Source organism: Pseudonaja textilis, chromosome 1 (genome assembly GCF_049901715.1).
Source record: "Pseudonaja textilis isolate UNSWEBS1 chromosome 1, rPseTex1.2, whole genome shotgun sequence".
NCBI classification, from domain to species: domain Eukaryota; kingdom Metazoa; phylum Chordata; class Lepidosauria; order Squamata; family Elapidae; genus Pseudonaja; species Pseudonaja textilis.
In genome coordinates, this window is record NC_141990.1 from 172031900 (window position 1) to 172044010 (window position 12111).

Consider the following 12111-nt stretch of genomic DNA (forward strand, 5'->3'; position numbering starts at 1 on the left):
TCCCACCACTGGTATGCACCAACACTGTATGTCAAGCATGCACTGCGTGGAAACAGCAGGAATATTTACAAAGCAGCTTTATGAACCTGGACAAAGATGTGGCTGTTTGAAGAGAGATTTCAAAACATTTTGTGTATATGTTTCTTTGTGCCTTCAAGTCAGTGTTGACTCCTGGTGGCTGCTTGAACTAGTCCTTACAGTATTTTGGCAACATTTTTGGAAGTGGTTCACCCTTGTCTTCTTCCTTGAGAGTGTGTGTACTGTTACCCAGCTGGGTGGGACTAGAAATATTCACCTAGTTTCTAGCCTTATATCTTAAACTATTGCACCAAATTGCACAATGACCAACTTTTGTTAAGCAGGATGGAATTTGGTTGCTTCTTGAGCAGCATTCTTGAGGAAATCTCACAGCTACAGATAAGTATGTGAATTTGAAAATATTTACTGGTATTTTGCTAGTGTATTTTCTTGTCCCTCTTGACAAAAAAAAAATCTCCATGGAGTTATTGGGAGCTAAACATGACTCAAGGGAGATTTTACTTTCCTTTGGCAGGACATTGGGTCAGAATTTATTACACTTTGGAAATTGTAAGATTTAATTAAATCATTTTATATGATTATATAAGAAATCACATATTATATACAATCACTTAGTAAACTTAGTTCTGCACTAGAAATCAACAGTGTAAGACATAACACTCATGGTGATTTGCAAGGATTTTTGTTTTGTTGTATATAGGATAGAGTGATGTCCACAGTTATTGCTGTAAAAAGAAAAAGTAAAAACAAGCAAATTGAAAGTAAATGGAAGCAAATGGAAGCTGAGTTGTTTTATAGTGGCAAATATTTAAATGCAAACCATTAAGAAATTTCTCTCTTAACAGATGACAGCAGGTAAAAATAATACATCTCAAACTATGCAAGAAAGTCTTGAATAAATGCTGTCTTTTTTCATTCTTTCTGACCTGGAAGCCAAAACCTTTCCTACCCTCATATGCAGTTGCCTTTTTATTTAAGAAGGAAATGGCACTATTATGCTGCATACAAGGGTTCTCTGATTTCTTTTAGGTTTCTAGAAAACATGACCCCCAAAAAAGAAATTTGATTATCTGCCAGGTTGAAACAAGGCATTGCTTTCACCACAGCTGTATAACTAACTTATGTCTAATTGTTTCAGTCTTCAGAAGAGTCAGAGTTTTTATTGTCTTGCTCGCCACACAATGGGCTGGGCAAGTGAAAATGTTCTAAATTTTCAAAGGCGAGAGTTTTTGAGTGTCTGCCAGCACAGATCTCTTTTAACAAACAAGCTGCAGGGTACTTATTAGTTGGCTGTGGTTTGCAAGCCATGAAGCCTCTGGAGTCAGGTCCCCTGATCAAATAGTGGATTTCTGTATATCACAGAGGGCATTAGATGAAAAGTGAAGCATAACTGCATATAAATATAGGTTTTGGTTACGTTGTTGTAAATGACTTTCTACTTGGAACTCTAGCAGACAAAATATTAAACATTAGTCAAACCAAAGATTGCTTCAGATTGCTTCATTTCAGATTTCCTGGTGGGGTATAGAGAGCCTAACAACTTCATGATCAAGTGCAAAATAGATGAAGTGTTACAGTATGACAGATAATAGGCTCCAGAACATGTAGGGAGTACAGGGACCTGCCAAGTACTACTTGACCAGTCTGATCCATATGTTTCTGCTTTTTCTTGCAATGACAGCCTAGAGCATGTGAAGGGGAGGAAAACATTGTGAGTGGCAATTCTGTTGTGATCTAGGATCTGCTCTGCTTGTGATTCTAAAAATGCTCTGACTGGATCCGAGTAATCTTCAACAATCCATTACTGTCCTCTTCAACATTCAGGTTTGTAGAAATGCTTGGAGTTTTCTAGAAGGCCTGGGAATGGCTCTATTCTCAGTCCAATTCCTTCATACAGGTGAATTTTCAAATCTCTTACCTGTCTCCTCCGAATTCCAGATTGGTGAGAATTCCTACCCACATCATCAGCCAAGTTTGGTTTACAAAACTAATGTGATCTTAGAGTGCATTAAGGATCATCAGGACCAGTTCTAATATTAGAGTAAGGAAGCTACTTCAAAAGTGACCCACGGCAAGGGAAAGGGGTTGGGAATAGTTTGAGAAGGGCCAAAGTATTAATGATATCTTGTACCCCTGGTGGCAGCCTCTTACCCTCCCTCTCCAGATGATTACTGCAAATCCATTCCCAGTGTTCAAATAAGATTGAAACCTGATTTGTGTCAAAGAGATGAATGTGTTGGGCAAGCTCTGGCCCCATAATGTGTTTCAAAACCATATTGTAAAGTAGCCATGCAGAAACTTAGCATAACTGGATCCTTTTAACAATAGAGGATATTGCCATATACTTCTACATCTGTTACTCTGAGCTGCACACTGGAGGAAAAGTGTGGTATAAATACCACATTTAAAAGATCTGGACATGTTTTCAAAATGATTTGGAAGAAATGGCTAGGATCATGTGAAAGTACAAGTTTAGCACCTTTCTACTATTCATTAAAGCAGCCACATGCTTTTTTTGGTCTATAAGGAACCCTGAATAAAGATATGGTTGCTTTAATGAACAGCAGAAAGGTGCTAAACTCGTACTTCCACATGATCCTAGCCATTTCTTCCAAAGTGATGGGTTCACATGAGGTGTGAAGCATTTCCTACAAATCCTTTTTGTAGTATTCAATAATTTAATTTAATTTAATTATCCAACTCCAAAATTAGTGGCTCACAATATGAGAAAGAGAATAAAACAACAATTCAGAAAGGCAACACCAAGAGGAAGAAATAGGAAAAGGACAAGATAAAGAACAAGATCCAGCCAACACTCCCCTCAACCCCATATATGTATCAACAAAACTCACAGGGGGCACCAACCGCCTTAATTCAGAGGCTGGGAGAGCTGCCACAATTTTTCTTACCTGTCTTTGCCAGTTGATATAGATGACTTTTCCTTTAGTTAGTGGCTAGGCTGACTGGAGAAACATAGAAACTGCAGTTCAGTACATTTAGAAAGCTTAAGACTGGAAAAAAGATTATATAGCTTTCCATATTATCCGAGGGCCAATTCTAGAGCTTGTGCTTTTACTCATCTTCTTACTTATCTACTTACCTTCTGCACCAACATGGGTTCAAGAGTTTAAAAGTAAGTATCAGTTTTAGCCTTTGGCTGCAAAGTGAAGCTCTTAGCCTAGATGTTCACATAGTGTATGGTTGCTAGAGCTGTAAAAATAATTAAATAGGAAGATATCATTTCATGGCTGTTAAAGCAGCATTTTCAAGTTTCTTAAGTGCTTTAAGGAATCCACTCATTAAAATGACTGTAACTGTTAAAACCATAACTTTATTTCACAAGGCTGATGAAAAAGCCTGAAAAAAACAACAACAGACTACTTTAGTGAATTTCTGGGAGCTGCTATACTTGCTCCTGTGGTCCAAAAAAAGTTGTCTAAATAATTTCAGAAGTATGCATAAGATTAATAGTTGTTATAACATCGCATTATTTAATCACTCACTTTATTAATGCAAATCTAGCTTTTGTAACCCAGTTCCTCTTTGAAAGAGTTTAAGACAGTGCAATGGCATGGAGAAGAATGGAATGGACTTCATTCCCATCCTTAGCACATAGTTTGATCATCAGAATAGAGTTATTGTATATCCAGAGGGATTTCTCCCTGCAGCCAGAATTCACACTTTTCTTTTATGGCATTCAAAGATAGAGAGCGGGCATCTGGAGCCTTCTCTTTACCCTGATATCCATTCCAAGGCCATGTTTGGTAGATATCTTGAATATCTATAAATGGTTCAATGTTGTTACCCTTATCTCAAGAGCTATCCACAAAAGTCTGCAAACAGTTCTCCCCAAATAAATTTGATGTACCCTAGCATGCATTTAATTCAATATGCTTTTAGCTGATTTCTCTTCCTGGGTTATCCATTCATTCTCAGACATCAGTTGTTACTAATTATCTCATGACTCAAAAATCCTTTGACAAATTGTTTATAGGACTGAATTTCATGCTTTGAGTTGCTCACAGATAACTCACTGTGACTACTGCTACAAGTGTTTGTTATTTGTGGTAAGTGGCTGGTTTCAAAAAAGAAAAAAAAGAGAGAAAAAAGCCTTTGGTTTTTCCCCCCAACCGTAGGTTCAATTTATATATTAGTTGATAGGATTTTGGAGATGCTTGAATAGTTTGTATGCTCTCCAAAGAATTGATGAACAAAGTTATCCTCATAATTTATAAATTACAGGATATGAAAATGTTTGAAGGTCAACTGCTACTGATACCAATTCTCAGTGTGGCCTTCCTTATTTCAGGTTTTTAGATTGCAAAAGACAGACACCAAGCATTTTCAAAATAAGGAAAATGAAAATCGTTGCTTTTACTGTTGTTGTAAATATTGGAAATAATTTCTTGAGCCCAAGGAAGAACTCTTGGGATTGGATTTCTAACTTTTTGTGTTCCCATTTTGTTCTATTATTTAGTTTTAAATGCAAATTTATGAAAAAACAAGGAAAGAAAAGATTTCAACAAATATTAATTTTCAGTGTGTATGAATTGAAAAGATACATTTTAATTTACATCAGGGCTGTCAAACTCTTGGCCCATGGGCTGGATGTGTCACATGCTGGCCACGTCCACGCCCATTTTAGCGAATGGGGAAAAAGTCCCGATATGTCATGTGACACTGCCATGACAACGCGAGTTTGACACCCTTGATTTACATTCATAAGAAAGATGCATTAAATAGTTCTATTTAGAAGACAAGGAAAAGTGATAGAAATTACGTATAAAAGACCAGCATTTTAATGGAACACTTCCATAAGGAATCCTAGAAAGGAATGTTATTAATGTCAATCCCAGCAATTTCTGAATGATTCCAGAGCTTATTAGAGGCACAAAGATCTGCCAGATGCTACTCTGAGTTTTTACTTTGGGGCTATCTGTCCTTTCCAGTATGCCCCATCATGTGGCATTATGTGGCAAGGTTGCCTATCATTTTTAGGTGCAGAGAAATAAACCTATTAACTTTGTAAAAAAATGAAAGGGAAAAGATATCCTCCTCCCAATTTCTTCATCTTATACATGTTTGTTCTGCTGTTCCCCAAGGTGTCATGTGGAGACTGACTCTGAAGAAGAGGAGGAACAGCTGACAGGGAGTGGAAGTGTGGCTCTGGAGATTGTGGAGGAGGCGGGGGAGGGGCAGAGGCTGTCTGAGCAGTCAGAGGGGGACCCAGGCCCATCCCCTATCTATCCTAGGGCACGTAGGGAGGAGAGGATAAGGGAGAGATGTGGTCTACTTGGGAGGAGAGGGCCTTGATCCTCTTCATGGGTTGCAGGTGTGACAACTGCATAAGAGTCTGGACCTGCGTTCTGGCAAATGCTGGAGACAAAGCATGTTTTATTTTGGTTTGACGTTATCTTGGTTGGCGTCCTTCCAACAGACTGTGCCTTGTTATCTCCTTGAATATGGTAAATACTTCTGTTCCATTGTGGAAATTTCATCATTGTAGTTTGTTTGGTTTTTATTATCACCTCTATCTGCTCATTACATTCGGACTGTATTGCTTTCTTTTGAAGACTATTTTTGAGTACGTTTTATCTCCAGCTGAGAATTATTGAACAGTGGGGCCAAGTTGGAGGCATTAAAGGACATTTATTTATGTTTTGGATTTTGTTCTGTTTGTGTTACACTCTGAGTCATCACACAAGATATGGTTCCACTACAGATTTACTTCAAATATCACAGTATGTATATTTCCTTTCTTGGAAATCACATCTTCTTTTCAGTTAGGTATTTAAGCATCACCTTGGGAGAGAGAAGAAATTTTCCTGAGAAAATTAAATGCTATGACTCCATTGCTATTATGGAAGTTCATCTCCAATGTGACTCAGTTTCTCAGGTGATCTCATAAAAGCACAATTAATCTTATGGTGCTGGAGAATGTAAATGTAAATGTAGACTGTTCTCTATGAACCACTGGAAGACTCTTTTGACCCATGGCCAGAGTAATAGGGGAAGCCACATTAAAGCAGTTTCAAGTCACCTTTCCAGTAGCAGTTATGTTTTTGTGATGCAAAGACAGCAGAACACAATGAAATGACTTAATATAAATATCCTCCCTACATCTTCCCAGAGCTGTAATATATTTTCTTAATTCATATTCTGGAAAGCAGAAAATCTAGGATTTGAAACTACTGGAAATATGGGTTAATACTAACATGAAATGGCACAGAGTTTTCTTCAGGTTCAAAAGGAGGAGCATGGAAACTACCTTCTGTGGCTCTCTTCCAAAATCAGTAGCACTGATAGGTAGTACTTGTGAGCCATCATTTCACATTCCCAGCAACCCCATGGGCTAAAAATGGTTGCTTAGACATCTCTAGCATAGGTGGTCCAGGGCATGGCATGAAAGCCACAGATCTTGGCAGGATCCCAGGAGGAAACCAGTGGTAAAATGCTGGATCACCACCTGAAGACTTTTAGGGCTAACTTTGAGAAAGCCTTTAGTGGGGAAGTACATCAGCTAGGCTTTGGCCTAGAATGAAGTTAAAATTGCAAAAAGGTGTCTGATTTTTGCTTTGGTTCTGCTTTTCTAAAAGCAGTCCTGCAGAAGGATGAGGACACTCAGGTTGACATAGGAGATCAACCTTCCAAAGCACAGAAAAGCACTTCTTCCAGTAGTTGCCAGATTCCCCCTGGAGAACTTTCTGAAATTTTCATTTAACCATATTTCTCATTGTTATGTCCTGAGAACTCTAGGAGTTCTCACTCAGGTCCACTCACTTTGTGTGGGCGTTCTACCCTTCACTCATTGGTTGGTTCTCCCCAGCAGCCAGCTATAAAAGCAGGCTGCGGGGTCCCACCAGTTGCTGATTGCTGCGAGCCAGTTTCCAGGCGTGGCAAGCACGGTCAGCCCTTTATTGTTATAATAAAGTATTGTTGCACTCATGCTCTGGTTCAGCCTCTCTTTTCCCAAACCTAACACTGGCGATGAAGGTGGGATGGCTACCAGAAGCACCATGCAACCGCTGAGTCACTAGCCGCCGATCCGCAGCCAGAGAGAGCGATCGGCCGGCGATAAGGGCAACGCTGATCCGCAGCCAGAGAGAGCGGTCAGCAAACAAAAAGAGCAAACAAAAAGAGCAAACGCTGACCCGCTGACAGAGAAAGCGGCCAGCAAGCAGCGAACGCTGATCCGCAGCCAGAGAGAGCGGTCAGAATCGAAAGTTAGAAGCGTCTGTAGCCGCTTGTTAGCCCAGCTACAGGGAAAGTGAAGCGCTGTGAGCCACAGCCGCTCAGTATTAGGCGCGAAATTCAAACGGCTGTCATTTGAATTTCAAACCTAAAAGGTACAGCACAGCGCTGTAGTCAAGTCACTGACGCCCACACAGGCGCGAATCCAAACGCCGCCAACGGCTAACAGCCAAACGTGGTTAACCCAGAGAGAAAGAGAGGATTGCGAAAAGCCTCTCCGGAGCTGAATTCACTTGCCTGCCACAGGCACTAAAACATTGTCTGCTGCCCCAGAGAGATTTTTTCCCACAGGTAGTTCTACCGGTCCCAGCACCATGAATTCCAATCCAGTCTTCCCAGCGTTCAAACCAGACGAGGAGAAGTGGGAATCATATAAGAACCGCTTTAATCATTATATCGATGCAATTGGCCTGGCGGATGCGGGGGAGCATCGGAAAAAATCGTATTTCCTGATCTACTGTGGAGCCACCGTTTTCGATACTGCCACGGCCCTCGTGGCTCCTCGTGAGTTGAAAAACGTTCCGTGGTCCGAGTTACTTGAAATCCTCACTAACCACTATTCTCCCAGGCCCTCACAGATTGCCAGGAGATTCACCTTCCGTATGAGGAAACAATCGGACAAGGAGACCATAAATCAGTATATGGCCGCCCTCAGAACAGCAGCACTGCATTGTGGGTTTGGAACCTACCTCGAGGACATGCTCCTCGATCAATTAGTCTGCGGAGTCAAGGATCTCCACCTGCAAAGGCACCTTCTCGCAAAAAGACCTCAACCTCGCGCAAGCAGTCGAGGAGGCCTTGGCAGCTGAGCTGGCAGCGCACTCAGCCACCGAAATCCATGGCCCAAGTGCCAAGCTGACATCACTTCCCGTCCACTCCGAGGAGGTGGTAGCAGAGGAAACCATCAATGATGACAACGATGTCCACCGCCTCTCCAACGACAGACGGCCGCAGGTAGGAACCAAACAAGAAAACATCGGTCCACCCAAGCACCTCATCCTGTGCCTAGCCTGTGGGGGATCTCATCAGAGGGCCACCTGCAAGTTTAAAGGAGCCACCTGCAATAACTGTCATAAAAGAGGACACATCACGAGAGTCTGCCAAGCCCCACAAAGCTCAGCACAAAGGCACCCCCCCTCGCAATCGGGACCACAGAGGCAAGTATTGAACTGTCGCATGCACCACCATGCCAAAAACACTTGCCACACTGTTAGTAAAATTTCTCTCTCCGTTTCCCTAGAAGGTAAACCATGCCGCATGGAGGTTGACACAGGGTCAGCGCTCTCAATTATCTCGTGGAACACCCTCAAGAGGCTCCAACCAAGCCTATCCACTAGCCGGCTCCAGAGATGCCAGTTTAGCCTGAAGGACTACCAGGGGAAGACCATTCCTGTGATCGGCAGAGGCAAGTTCCTTGTCAGTTTTAGAGCTTTTAAAGGTCACCTACCTCTAGTGGTAGTTAACGGCAATCTCCCTACCTTATTGGGGCTCGATTGGTTCCCCCATCTCGGCCTAGGGCTAACAGGAGTCCATGCTGTCTCAACCTCAGACACTGACTCCTTATTCGCTGATTACTCAGATGTATTCAGCGAGGAGCTGGGGTGTTATAACGGTACCCCCATCTCATTCTCAGTTGACCCCCAGGCAGTCCCAATCAGGCTAAAACCGCGTAGGGTCCCATTCGCTATTCGGCCAAAACTAGATACGGAATTGGATAAACTATTAAAACAAGGGGTCATTGAGCCAACAGATTTCGCCAAATGGGAGACGCCCATTGTCACACCCCTCAAAAAGACGGTAGCCTGAGAATTTGCTCGGACTACAAGGCGACAATCAATAAATTTCTACAAGTTAGCGCTTATCCTGTGCCCGTCATTCAGCATTTATTACACACATTTGAACCAGGCAGCATTTTTGCTAAATTGGACATGTCTCAAGCATATCAGCAGTTCCCTGTTGATAACCAAACAGCGAACTCCAGACCATTGTCACTCACAGGGGTGCCTTCCGATGCAAGCGTCTCCAGTTTGGCTTAAGTGTTGCCCCAGGTATTTTTCAATCCCCCATGGAGCGGATTTTGCAGGGCCTCCCTGGAGTAGTACCCTACTTCGACGACATCTTAGTCTCGGCCAGGGACAGACCCCAACTCTTCCAGAGAGTTCGAGCAGTGTTAGAGAGGTTCAGACAGCATGGCCTCAAGTTGAAAAAGGAAAAATGTGCCATTGCCACTAGACAGGTGGACTTTCTGGGTTATAAAATTGACGCCTCTGGCATTCACCCCCTGGAGTCCAAGGTTAAGGCAATCCACGAGGCACCCACTCCAACCTCCAAAACTGAACTACAGGCTTTCTTGGGGCTATTGAACTTTTACGCATCCTTCCTGCCCCATAAAGCATCAGTAGCTGAACCCCTACACAGATTACTGGATAAAAAGTCACCGTGGCACTGGGGGCACAAAGAAGACCATGCTTTTCAAGCCGTCAAATCACTACTCACATCAGAGGCGGTACTTATCCAATTCGACCCTAACCTTCCTTTAGTGCTGGCAGCAGACGCATCCCCTTTTGGAATTGGGGCGGTACTAAGTCACAGGCTCCCCAACGGCGCCGAGGCTCCCATCACCTTTTTCTCAAGGACGCTCTCTGCAACGGAGCGCAATTACAGCCAGATCGATAAGGAAGCCCTAGCAGCTGTTGCAGCCGTGAAAAAATTTCACGAATTTCTTTTTGGCCATTTTTTCGAGCTGGTCACGGACCACAAGCCCCTCCTGGGCCTACTAGCCGGGGACAAACAGACCCCTCAAGTCCTTTCCCCTAGGATGACAAGGTGGACCCTCTTCCTAGCAGCCTACTCCTACAGACTTATACACCGCCCGGGTAAAACACTGTCCCACGCTGACGCTCTCAGTCGCTGCCCCTTGCCGGCTCCGGCTGAAGACCCTGCTCCTGTACACGCTATTTTCGAGATCACCCAGTTGGACCTACCCATCACTGCCCTTGACATTGCTGCTAAAACCAAGGCAGATCAAACGCTCGCCCAGGTGCTCGACTGGGTGAGGAGGGGGTGGCCAGGGGGCAATGTTGAAAACAAATTCACACCTTTCAAGACTCGTATGCAGGAGTTGTCCAGTTTGCAGGGCTGTCTACTATGGGGCACTCGAGTGGTCATCCCGACCTCACTGCGGACCCGAGTTCTGGAAGCGTTGCACGAGGGACACCCTGGCATCGTGAGAATGAAGGCATTAGCACGCAGCTACGTGTGGTGGCCGGGTCTCGATGAGGACGTTGTCAATTGGGTAAGTTCCTGCAGCATTTGCCAGGAATCCCGTCCTGCTCCCCCATTGCCACCCCTACTAGATGGGAAAGCGCCAGCGCTCCTTGGTCCAGAATTCACATCGACCTGGCGGCCCCTTGCATGGGAAGATGTTCCTAGTGGTCGTGGACGCCTATTCTAAATGGATTGACGTAGCACAGCTATCCACGACCACCACACTAGCAATCACCAACGTGTTAACACGCCTGTTCGTCACGCACGGGTTACCCGACTCCATTGTCTCCGACAATGGCCCACAGTTCGCATCGACCGAGTTCAGCCGTTTCGTGGCCAACCTGGGCATCCGCCACATTTTCACAGCCCCATTTCATCCTGCCAGTAACGGATTGGCTGAAAGGGCCGTCAGGACCACTAAAGAAGCCCTGGCTAGGTTCAGCAGGGATGACTGGCACCACAAACTCTCGCGGTTCCTGATGAGCCAACACTCAACTCCTTGCTCAGCCACCAATAAGTCCCCAGCTGAGCTCCTGATGGGCAGGCGCCTGAGGACTGTATTGGACAGGCTTCACCCACAATACTGCCCTGACTCTCCCCTCGCTTCCACATCGGGGGTTAGACATTTTATCTTACAGGAGCCAGTATTCGCGAGGAACTTCGCTGGAGACCCCCTGTGGATCCCGGGCGAGATCGTAGCCATCACCGGACCGCGGTCGTATCGGGTCAGACTAGAGGATGGCCGCGTCTGGAGAAGGCACATAGACCAACTGCGTAGGCACCTCAGCACCCTCGCCAGCAGAGATCCAGAGTCACACGATGAAGGGAGACCTCATCTGCAGCCCCACATCCACATCATGCCCGGCGACCAGTTCACACCAACAGCCGATCCCGAAGGCCCGAACACGGACAGCGGCACCCTGACGGTTGACCAGCCCGATCCAGTCTACGGGAGCACATCCCCAGTTACCAACCCTACGAGCCCCGGGCATGCCCGAACCGAGGGACATACTGATGACACTTTGCCGGCTCTGCCTTCCCAGGCAGACCCCGAACGGACAGACGGTGTTCCAGAGCTGCGTCGTTCCGGGCGCCAACACAAACCTCCTGTCTACCTCAAAGACTATGCATGTTCGCATCTGGGGGGAAGGGGTGTTATGTCCTGAGAACTCTAGGAGTTCTCACTCAGGTCCACTCACTTTGTGTGGGCGTTCTACCCTTCACTCATTGGTTGGTTCTCCCCAGCAGCCAGCTATAAAAGCAGGCTGCGGGGTCCCACCAGTTGCTGATTGCTGCGAGCCAGTTTCCAGGCGTGGCAAGCACGGTCAGCCCTTTATTGTTATAATAAAGTATTGTTGCACTCATGCTCTGGTTCAGCCTCTCTTTTCCTAAACCTAACACTCATTATAATGTGTCTTAAAACCAATTTTCCCTCAACATTGGGACACTTTCAGAACGAAGCAACAATGTAAATGTATTCATTGTAGGAGATACTCCAGCCCATCCTCAGTTCCCTTCCTCATGCATCAAGGATCGAGTGTGATGTCAGCTGCA